This window comes from Periplaneta americana, chromosome 2 (assembly GCF_040183065.1).
Source record: "Periplaneta americana isolate PAMFEO1 chromosome 2, P.americana_PAMFEO1_priV1, whole genome shotgun sequence".
In the NCBI taxonomy this organism is placed as follows: Eukaryota; Metazoa; Arthropoda; class Insecta; order Blattodea; family Blattidae; genus Periplaneta; species Periplaneta americana.
Genome location: NC_091118.1, coordinates 27,606,619 through 27,618,285, shown reverse-complemented (window position 1 = coordinate 27,618,285; position 11,667 = coordinate 27,606,619). Strand labels below are relative to the sequence as shown.

Sequence of the window (11,667 nt, the reverse complement as noted above, 5' to 3'; positions counted from 1 at the left end):
TTCTTCGTGATCCTTATTCTGGTCCTTGTCTTTGTTGTGGTTCTTGTAACAATTTTTTTATTTGTCATGGTATTTATTGTTACGTCGATATCGAGTGAACCGCGCTGTAGAACTTTAACTTCCGACGTCCAAGAGTCGTCTCATTCCTTTTAAGAGTAACTGTACGTTGGTTAAAACTTCCCTGAATGTGTTAGTCTGAATCATGAAAAATTGCACTTCTAAGATGGGATTATATGTAAGGCGAAATTCATAAGATGTAAGGGTGATGGCTAGCAGATTATAATTTTGACGTGACAGCAAATTACATGTAGGCTTAATATAGTCACGAGCCATCTCATTCAGGGAGGAGCGGTTCATCCATATAAGTTTTTTAGGGGTTAGGTACAGCTTACAGCCAGTAAAATGTTTGGAAATATTCAACATTTTTTTCCTCCATTACTGTATCTTGTACAATAATGGAAATTGGTATGTGTAAAACACTGTCCTTCTGTTATATGAAAAAAATATTTTACGATTTAAAAACAATTTTTATCCATGACCATAACGAAAAACATGCCTTTACTAAATACTTTTGCGTTTGTAAAGTAGGCTTTTATTCAACATTACTTTATTTCACTAGTGAGATAAAGACTTTACCTCACAGTTTGAACTTTATCTCACAGTTCATTAGTATTTTCCTAGTACCCGGGTACACACGTATACTTTTCCATTGAACTATTACTCAAGAAGTTAATATATTAGTTACTAGATGTCACTACCTCTACTTCTTTATTACCATTTCTTAAATATACATACACTCAATCTCCTTCTCTTTTCTCTATCTGCTACGTCGTAATTTGTACATTACATCCATATCTAATATGCATCTTTTTAAAATTGTTTGTAATAATTTACCTTTTGGGATGCGAGGAGACTTGAACCTGCGAAGTTGGGTTTATAGGATTTTAAAACAACACGCGTTAGCCAACTGAGTAAGCAGACACGATAATTAATTAAATTTTAATATTCCTCTTAAGTGTACAGAAGTAAAATGTGAAATTATTTTAATCACAATAGTCCCGTGAAAACTTCTAAATAATCCCTGAAACTTCAAAAAGACGAAAATACACGTTTAAAATGAAAAAATATATATTAAAATTATATAATTAATTATAATTTGTTATTTATCCAACGCCTTAGATACCATTCTTTATTAATCATGGCCTCCTACATCATGACCTACCTAGTACACGTATTGATTCTAAAATCCATGCCATGGTATGTGATTACATGAGGACTTATTTTCAACATATTTTCTTTTATAAAACATAATTTTTCGTTATGGTCATGGATAAAATTACGTATGGTACTTGTGAGCGTGATCTTTATTGCACTCGTGTAATTTAAGCACTCGGCTGACGCCTCGTGCTTAAATCTTTCCACTCGTGCAATAAAGATGCACTTACCTCACAAGTACCATAAATAACTATTTTTTCAAAATTCAAAATGGTGGCAGTTCACTGTGCAGTGATGAAGCGTTTCCATCATAACTCATAAACTTGTTAACTTTTTCATGCTCTCTCGCTTTTATTTTATTGCTGAAGCTCATGTTTACAATATCATGCTCTTTCAATTACATTCCTTAATAAATAATATATTTTTTTTATTTTATGTTAGAAGAAAATACTGATACATGATCACTTTTTAAATGAATTTATTTTTTATCACACAATCTATCAAAGGTGGAGAAGTGATCTTGCATCATATTGTAGATATGACATGCATAAATTCACACAAAAATTTGATCACAGAATGTTGGGTAGTTTTTGAGTTACTGTATATGGGAAACGCTTCATCACTGGACAGGGAACTGAATTTTGAAAAAAAAAAATGTAAATAATTTTTTTAAATCTTTTTTTTTTTTTTCATATAGCAGAAGAGCAGTGTTTTACACATACCAATTTTCATTATTGTACAAGATACAGTAATGCAGGAAAAAAATGATGAATATTTTCAAAATTTTACTCTGTAAGCTGTACCTAACACCTTATAAGTTGGTGATTTTGTCTATAAGAATACTTTTGTTGCTAGAGAGTCTAAGGTAATATTTATTTATGTATTTATTTGGCTCTTTGTTAATTATTTACGTATTTATTTATGTATGTATTTATGATTCCATTTATTTAGTTATTTATTTATTATAGTATTTTATAGATAGATATATTCTAGGAAAAAATTAATTTCTGTTAACATTGTCTCAGATTCATTTTTATAATGAATTAATAACTCTTAAATATCCATTCCCGTATGATCGATTTTTTACTGTCTATAATATTCCTTGACTTTCATGCTCTACCTAAACATGATGCTTGCCGATTGCAGGAGACTTTCTCCGCATGTTATATATATATATATATATATATATATATAAGTAGTTAAATATTGATTTTTCTCTATATCGACGATGTGACAAACACACATACTCCTAAACAAGTTCTTATTAATTATTTATCAGTAGCGGCTGGCAGACGAGATTTTGGTAGACCATGGAAACGGTGGGCTGAAACTGAAACTTCATGAAGTCGAACGGGTTTAAATAGACACCATGAAGTAAAGAAGAAGAAGAAGAAGAAACTTACTGTACATCGAACGAGTGTTTATAGACCCTTATCATGCGTGGGGAAGCCTTCAAACCATGTGGTGCAATGAAGGCGGATGAATAACGAAAGCAAGCGGTTGCTATGCAACAAGGATGAATTCATTTTGTACTTAATTTCTTGCCCTGCGGGCTTTAGATAAAATTTATTGACGTGCAATAAACATGATGACCAATTTATTGCGGCTTCCGCTGAATACAAGACTAAGTTCTGCGAGCAAATGCGTCTGTGCGAAACACCCCGAATTTTGTCACGTGAGTCAGGATGTCTGTGTTGAAGCATTTGAATGAAATATCTCCCTTAAGGGAAGACTGGAGAATGCTGGGTTTGCAGTCAACATTATGAATGAATGAAAAGGGGGGAAGATTGACAAGTGTAGTGAAAAACTAGAAAATTAAAAAAAAAAAAAAATCCTTTAAAATAATCTTCGATATGTGAAAAAAAAAAAAAAATTAATGCGCATTTATGTTCTTGTTAGCTGCTGTGACGACAGTTTTAAACCCATGTCAACAGAATTTTTAAATGACACTAAACTTTGCAATTTCCCGTAACTTAATTTTTTTTTCTCCCCCCTTGATATCTGAAAAATACATTAAATAAAACTGAATGCGCATTTATGGCCTTGTCACCTGCAGTGACGTCACTTTTTAAGCTCTGATGCACAGGACTTTAAATTACACTGAACTTTGATTGCATTTTTCCGTAACTTTGGTATCTTGCTTTATTCCATACACAAAGTTATACAGTATATCTTCGGAACTAGGCCTATTAATGCTACGTTCATGATATTTAGTACCGTACACATATTCTTTAGGCTATTAGGGAACTTTTCTCTGGAAGAGAAATTTGTTATTTTGTTGCATTTGAAACATACATATCCATAGTTTATTCTTAAGATGTAGGCCTAATTATTTAAGATTTTTAAAGCCAATATCAAATTGTGCGCCGGACATTAAAGAATGTGCTTTTAAGAGCAAAATTCCATACCTAGAAATTTTTCTGTTTTTAAAAACAGCTGAGATTTATCCATTTTAGTGATTTTCTTTTTTAATTTGATCCCTAATTTTTTTCTAAAAAAACCTAATCTCGAATTTAAGTTGTTGCAGTAATGTTGTTTATACATATAAAAAAATTAAAATTGTGCATTAATTAGGAAAAAAAATTCAAATTTCTGTTACTCCTCCCCTTAGGTGAATGTCCCGGAAATGTACTTTTTTACGAAATCTTAATACACACTATATTATTATTATTATTATTATTATTATTATTATTATTATTATTATTATTATTATATTATCCTGTATATCTTAATATCGTCTATCATCTGATGTCTTCTTCTTCCCCGAACTTTTCTCCCGTTCACCATTCCTTCCAATGCATCTTTCAGTAGGCAGTTTCTTCTCAGCCATTGACCCAACCAATTCCTTTTCCTCTTCCTGATCAGTTTCAGCATCGTTTTCTCTTCGCCCACTCTTTCCAACACAGTTTTATTTCTTATTCTGTCTGTCCACTTCTCACGCTCCGTTCTTCTCCATATCACATTTCAAATGCTTCTTTTCGCTTCTCTTCACTTCGTCATAATGTCCATGTTTCTGCTCCATACAGTATCACACTCCACACAAAACACTTCACTAGTCTCTTCCTTAGTTCTTTTTCCAGAGGTCCGCAGAAGATGCTCCATTTTCTATTAAAAGCTTCCTTTGCCATTGCTAACTTCCTTTTAACTTCCTGACAGCAGTTAATGTTACTGCTTATAGTACATCACAAGTATTTGAAGCTGTTCACTTGCTCTACTGCCTCATTTAGAATTCTCGCATTTACCTTCTTCATTTTTCTTCCTATGAGCATGCTCTTCGTCTTATTTACATTTATCTTAATCCCATACTGCTCACAGCTATCACATAGTTTCAGTAGCATATCTCTTGGTATCATATCCTCTTCTGCTAACAACGCCATATCAGCAAATCGTATGCAATTTATCCTTATTCCTCCTACTATCACTCCTCCCATGTTCTGAAAACAGTTCTTTACTAAATCCTCCAAGTAGATGTTGAACAGGGTAGGTGATAAAACGCATCCTTGACGTACTTCTCTCTCAATTTCAATTCTTTGTGACATATTTTATTCTCCTATCCTGATTATTATTATTATTATTATTATTATTATTATTATTATTATTATTATTATTATTATTATTATTATGTATATGACTAAGCAAGTTTATATCATCCAGTCTGCTGTCCAAAAATCTGAAAGTTAGAATTTATAAAACAGTTATATTACCGGTTCTTCTGTATGGTTGTGAAACTTGGACTCTCACTCTGAGAGAGAACATAGGTTAAGGCTGTTTGAGAATAAGGTGCTTAGGAAAATATTTGGGGCTAAGCGGGATGAAGTTACAGGAGAATGGAGAAAGTTACACAACGCAGAACTGCACGCATTGTATTCTTCACCTGACATAATTAGGAACATTAAATCCAGACGTTTGAGATGGGCAGGGATGTAGCACGTATGGGCGAATCCAGAAATGCATATAGAGTGTTAGTCGGGAGGCCGGAGGGAATAAGACCTTTGGGGAGGCCGAGACGTAGATGGGAGGATAATATTAAAATGGATTTGAGGGAGGTGGGATATGATGATAGAGACTGGATTAATCTTGCACAGGATAGGCACCGATGGCGGGCTTATGTGAGGGCGGCAATGACCTTCGGGTTCCTTTAAAAGCCATTTGTAAGTAAGTAAGTATATGACTAAGTGAATATTTTAAAATTCTAGCCACTTTTAACAAAAGTACTTCTTCAACTGTTTTCTAGTGATGTGAAGCAGAGAATGGAGTCTGTTGCCATGGTGAGGAGACCCGTCCTATCAGAAGGGCTTGAACTTGAGCATTGTAACACGATCTGCGGCATTTCCGGTGAGGCGCAGGCAGGCGGGCGGACGGGCGCTGCAGCTGACGAGCCTGGATTCATTACCATATCAGACCACAACAAAAACAGAAGAACAGCAGCGGGAAGCCCGTCTTATCAACCACGGAACCGATCGAGACATGCCGCACGTTGAGGGACAAAAACTCACATTCCAAAGTAAATCAGTAGACCATGGTTTTATAGCTACCCCAATACATTATATAAAATTCAAGAACAAATATTTTAAAGATTGCAGCCGTGTGTTTATACATACTGTATGTATATATATATATATATATATATATATATATATATATATATATATAATTTTAGTAGGTTATTTTACGACGCTTAGGTTATTTATTTAGCGTCTGAATGAGATGAAGATGATAATGCCGGTGAAATGAGTCCAGGGGCCAGCACCGAAAGTTACCCAGCATTTGCTCATTTTGGGCTGAGGGAAAACCCCGGATAAAACCTGAACCGGTAACTTGCCCCGACCAGGAATCGAACCCGAGCCGCCTGGTTTCGCGGCCAGACGCGCTAACCGTTACTCCACAGGTGTGGACTTGTGTTTATACAAGATCTTTCTGAAGATCCGGAATTATATCGTCGCCTGAATGCAAGAACTACGTAACATGATTTTTCATATTTTGTGACATTGCGTATTTACTTATTTATTGCACTAAGGAATATGTCTCGTTTTCTTTTACCTATTTGTTATATTGGAAAATAGATGTCGCTGGTATCGTTCGATCAGTTACCTAGATCCTGGATTACATTTTGTACGATTTTTGTTATGCTATAAAAGAGGTAACTAAAAAACGCAAATTTCGAGTTACCTAGTTCTTGTATTCAGGCGACGATATACAGAGACATTATTATGACGTGAGGCGAAAAAACGGCGGGTGTCTCGTGGCCCACTGCTAGCTGTTTTCCGGTGAGAGCGTAACCATTTCTCCTGCACTTCTACAAAACATAACAGTACTAACAAAAAATGTTCAATAATTTGGACTTACCAAGCTCACAGTCGTTGCTGAAAATGGCCCCCATTTTCCGCCACATACAACTGACATCTTCTGATAAACGAATGAACAACACTCTGAAGTTCCACATCATCGATAACTTGTATTTCTTCTGGTATATAGTCTTTTAGTTCATCTATAGAATGAGGATTTTCCTATGAACCCTACTTTTTAATGTTCACAAATTACTACTTATTAATCTCGTACCAAAAATATGCCGTAATTCCCTCACTGACACGGACACGCAATGAGAATTTGTTGGTAGGCATTACCTAAATACACAGTAATCATTAAACTTTATACATTAACGTTATGCACTTGGAGAATCAAGAATGCATAGCAGCACGAGATGTCAACATTATTTTAACGAAGAATAATCCGGGAAAAAATAAATGTATTACACACCCCTGTTTGCATAATTATTCAATAACACATGAGTTTACTTTTTTGAAATCATGCATAATATTAGCATTACGTAAATGACAGAATTGCTCACTTTGTTCAGAACCTAAAAAATTCATATAAATTAACAATATTATTCAAAATATTTACGACTGTACACAGCTCCAAGGAATGATACTATGCGTTGTTTATGTAAACTTCATCGTCTTGGTATGTATAGTGCAGTAAAAATTCAGAAAAATTTACAATATATACAAGTTTTTGAGAAAAGATACATTTCTTATTATAATATGTTAAATCATTTATAACAATTTATGAACAATTTGTTCACAACAGCTATTGAAAAAGTATGTTTTGACGAAGTATTTTAAAACAAATGACCATAATAAACATAGGCCTACACACCAATTTTTGTGAAGATAGCATACAAATCATAGATGTTAGACAATTTTTTCAAGAATGTGTGGTCTTCACAGCGTTATAGGCCTATGATAATACAACTTTAACAGTTACTATAATTTTAACAGACGTTTGCAGTACGTTCATTTGGATAAATCTGTTAAATTAATTTTTACCAAACATTTGGAGAAACTAGCGCACGAAACACTCGTTGCCCGGCTAGCTCAGTCGGTAGAGCATGAGACTCTTAATCTCAGGGTCGTGGGTTCGAGCCCCACGTTGGGCGTTAATTTTTAGCCAAATCCAAATTGTTTGGGCGGGTAGATATATCCAAAAGTTAAAACTTAGTGGCTTTCCAAATGAGAGGAATTCATAAAAATGCCGTCGCTGTTAATTTCACAAACCTTTACCTAACAAGCCATTGATTTAACTGCTGTGTGGTATATTCGTATACAATAAAACATGTGATTGAGGTTGTGGCTGATATGTTTATCTATTATCACCCCCTGCGGTGACTGGGTGGTCAGACCTCTGACCTGTCATGTAGGTAGTCCGGGTTAGAGTCCCGGTCAGGTCTGGGATTTTTCATTGAAAAAATCCGTAGTGACACTTGTGGCGGACAAGTTCGCAGTTGGGGTTTTTCTCGGGGTTCTCCCTTTTTTCCCCATATTAGGCATTTACATCATTCCGTCACCATTTCTCCATTTCATCATCATCATCATCATCATCATCATCATCATCATCATGTCGTAGCATTCCCCGATCGCCTGCTGGCGACGCACGCAGGGGGCTGGCCTAGGGACGAGGGGGGTTGCTTGCTCAACACCTGGGTACGCAGCGAACCTTAGTGTAGTCAGCCGGTGTGGGTTTGAGAATGCGCCACTAGAGGGTTAATGCAATAGACCTAAATAGGTCGCAGTGCTGGGTCATAGCCTAGATCATATATGTAACAGATACTCTTGGTTTCACAAGTAAAGAACCTTCGTTGCAGGGTTGGGTTCAGGAAGCCATAAATCTGACTGACACGCTCCCCCAATTAGTGAAACTGTGGACAAAGATACCGCCAGGAGACCGCCGAGAATGCTGTGTTGTGAATTTTCCATTTTTGAAAGAATCCAACCAGTTGCAAAAGAAAATACATTTAAAGAGTCCAGCCAAGAGCAAACGTGGCAACAGCTTCCCCTAACTGGCCTGTCAATCACTGTCATCTGTGCAGAAGTGGTGTGAGGCCAGGGTTCTTTACTTGTGGAGCCGAGAGTAACTCCTCGCTACGTTAAAATCGGCAGCACTTTGAAGAGAACAACCGCCAGGATCGCCACCCGTCCGCCGTAAACGAACACGAGATGGCAGCACAGTCGCTAATGCAATTCAAATGGGTATTATGACGTGACTCCTTATGTAACAACTAGATGGCAGCGTAGTAAATCTGACAAAAGTTGTTAACCTCAAAGCCTATAACCCCGACATATCTGTTACATATATGATCTAGGGTCATAGTGCCCTCTCCCGTAAATTCAATTCAATTCAATATCTATTATCAGGCAGTAGCCTACATCTCACTTGACGATATGTGTCAGAGGAAAAACAATTGTTTGTATGCATCTGAAATCTGCTTAGTGTAACATGTAGCTAATCAGTGATGTATGCAATGGAGGGGAAAGGAACTGGCCACCCTACCCCAGTAGCTCCTGGCCTAGTTGTCATAAGTGTTGACTTCTTGGTATCGCTTGTGAGGTTCAGACCTGTCTTCTGACAGTTGACTAAACAACAACATATATACTAAGAGATTGTCATTCAGTGACACGGGTTATTTCAAGACTTATTTTACAATTCATTTTGCCTCGTATGAGGTTTTGGATTCATTACAAAAGGAATATAGTTATAGCTGATGCGGGTATGTCTAGCTTTGGGAATTCTGGAAATGAGAAAGAATTGCACGGCGCTCTTCTTATGAAAGAGACACAACCTTCTGTATCGTGTATTGTTGCGTCATCACAAGAGCAATTAATCCAGAGATTCAATAACCCGCATAGCTCATTCAGAACTGAAGTCAGTAGCGTGGGACAGTTTTTTCTCCCCCACTTTTTGAGCGGTCGTGTCTAATCTCCTCTTGTTACACATCTTTCACACATTCGTTATAGTCACCACTTTTCCAGAACTAAAGTTTGGCTAATAAAAAATTTAAAAAGAAAGTGATAGGGGTTTAATTCACATGATCCCTGCATTTGCATGAAATGTGTCTGTGCTCTCTTATGATATTTAGATATTCAACGATTTGGTTCTTATTTATAGGAGTCTGAGTAGGCCTAAGATTGAGAGTAATAGTAATTTATGTAACTAGAGTATAATCTTGGTAATTATGGCACGAGTGAATGTCTAGCAGGGGAGCGCAAGCGAGTGCGCTAATTTTCACGAGTGTTGTTTGTAATGAAAATTATCCACGTATTACATACAATGTTTTATGCTATTAAAATATGTAAAAAAAAACTATTATAAATTTACAAACTGTAATGTTATGACGTAGTAGAGACATGAGTACTGGATATGATGTAGTATATTGCATGGTTTCTAAGTAACTGTTTATCCACCGCTGTGGAGTAACGATTAGCAAGTCTGACTGTGAAACTACTGGGCCCGGGCTCAAAACCCGGTTGGGACAAGATACCTGGTTGAGGTTTTTTTGCGGTTTTCGCTCAACCCATTAAGAGCAAAGGCTGAGTTACTTTCGGTACTGGATCCTGGACTCATCTCGCTAGCATTATCACTAATTACGTGGTAATAAGGTAAATGTTAAAAATTTGATAAGTTTAACTAAGATATGTTGACCAATTCTATTGGTACTCTCGTGTAATGGTCGACTGCTGAAATCGATTGTACACAGGAATTAGTCGTATGCAGTTACGTGTTAATAAACATTTAGGGCCGTATTCATAGACATTTTTAGCGCGGGCTTTCGGTGGATGATCAGCGTTTTTCGTATTCATAAACCAGTGTTAGGGATAGGATATGATTTGAATCATGTACTAGTAACCAGTGGATAGCCGGGGCTAGCTTAGTACGCTCGTAGCGCGCGCTGCGAAATGTCTATGAATACCAACCTTAGAATTTGATATGTTTATGTAAGGTATAATTTAACCAGTTCTATCGGTTCTCTAGTGTTAATGATCGCCTGCTGAAATCGATTGTTCACAGAAATCAGTCGTATGCAGTTACGTGGTGATATGATAAACATTTAGAATTTGATACGTTTAAGTAAGACATAAGTTAACTAGTTCTAACGGTACTCTCGTGTTAATGTTCGATTTCTGAAATCGATTGTCGGTAGGAATCAGTTGTATTTTTATCGCCTTGTATCTCACTCAGACGCTACATAACCATAGAAGTTGATAAAGCGTCGTAAAGTAACCAACTTAAAAAAGTAACAGTTTCTAAGACGATGTTACTTTGTTGTTGTTTTTAAGTTTTTTCTTACAGGTACGTTGTATAAAATTGTGTTGTAAAAAGCTGTGATGACATTATGGAATACTAGTTGCTAGGTAACCTTTTCTGGCATCAGTGCCAGAATTAGACCAATTTTGCACGATTTATAGCGTTATAACAAGCGTGTTTTTATGATAGGATTGCATAAAATAAAATTTTTTGACAATCATGCTATTTTTCCCTATTTACCACTGTTGTTTTCATGTTTCGTAAGTTGACAATACCGCACGTTCTCTGGTTGTTATGCAAACAAAAGAAATCACAGTGCTGTTATAATTAGTTACCGCACCAGTGCGTTAAGCAGAAACAAATGGAATCTTCATTTAGAAAACTTAAATTTAATATGATTTTAATCACAATTCGTACAATTATTAAATGTTACCGAAGCAGTATGATTCGTAGTTTTTAAGGTGAGCCTTCAGTACATTACTCCTTAATACAAAATAAGTCGACAACTTTTATATTCCTATGTCGTAGAATCTGCCGTCTGTGTTCGGAACCAGTGTTTGACAGCCGTCTGCACCTCTCTGTCGATCCCATGGTATGTCAAATGTCTCATTTCCGGTGGGGAATATGTTGAAAAATAGCTAAAAAATTGCTGTCGCTGTTACAATAAATGTTTTCAATGAAATTGTGTTTTCTTTCTGTAAACGGTTCCTGGAAAACTTATTTTTACGGCCCTCGTAATTGCGTTCGAGTGGCCAAAATTTATATAAGCACCTGTTTTGATATTATTAACATAGTGGAAGAAAAAATTAACTTTTTTTTATCTATTCCTATGAGTATGTTTGCTTGTGAGCATACTGGAAATTTGATCAA

The 11,667-nt window shown here is 36.0% G+C and overlaps 1 non-coding gene across 1 annotated transcript; it reads left to right on the top strand.

Annotated features, from left to right (window-relative positions):
- Positions 1–7,581: 7,581 nt before the first annotated feature.
- Positions 7,582–7,654, top strand: TRNAK-CUU (transfer RNA lysine (anticodon CUU)). The gene has a single exon. It is a non-coding gene; the product is annotated as a tRNA-Lys (tRNA).
- Positions 7,655–11,667: the final 4,013 nt, after the last annotated feature.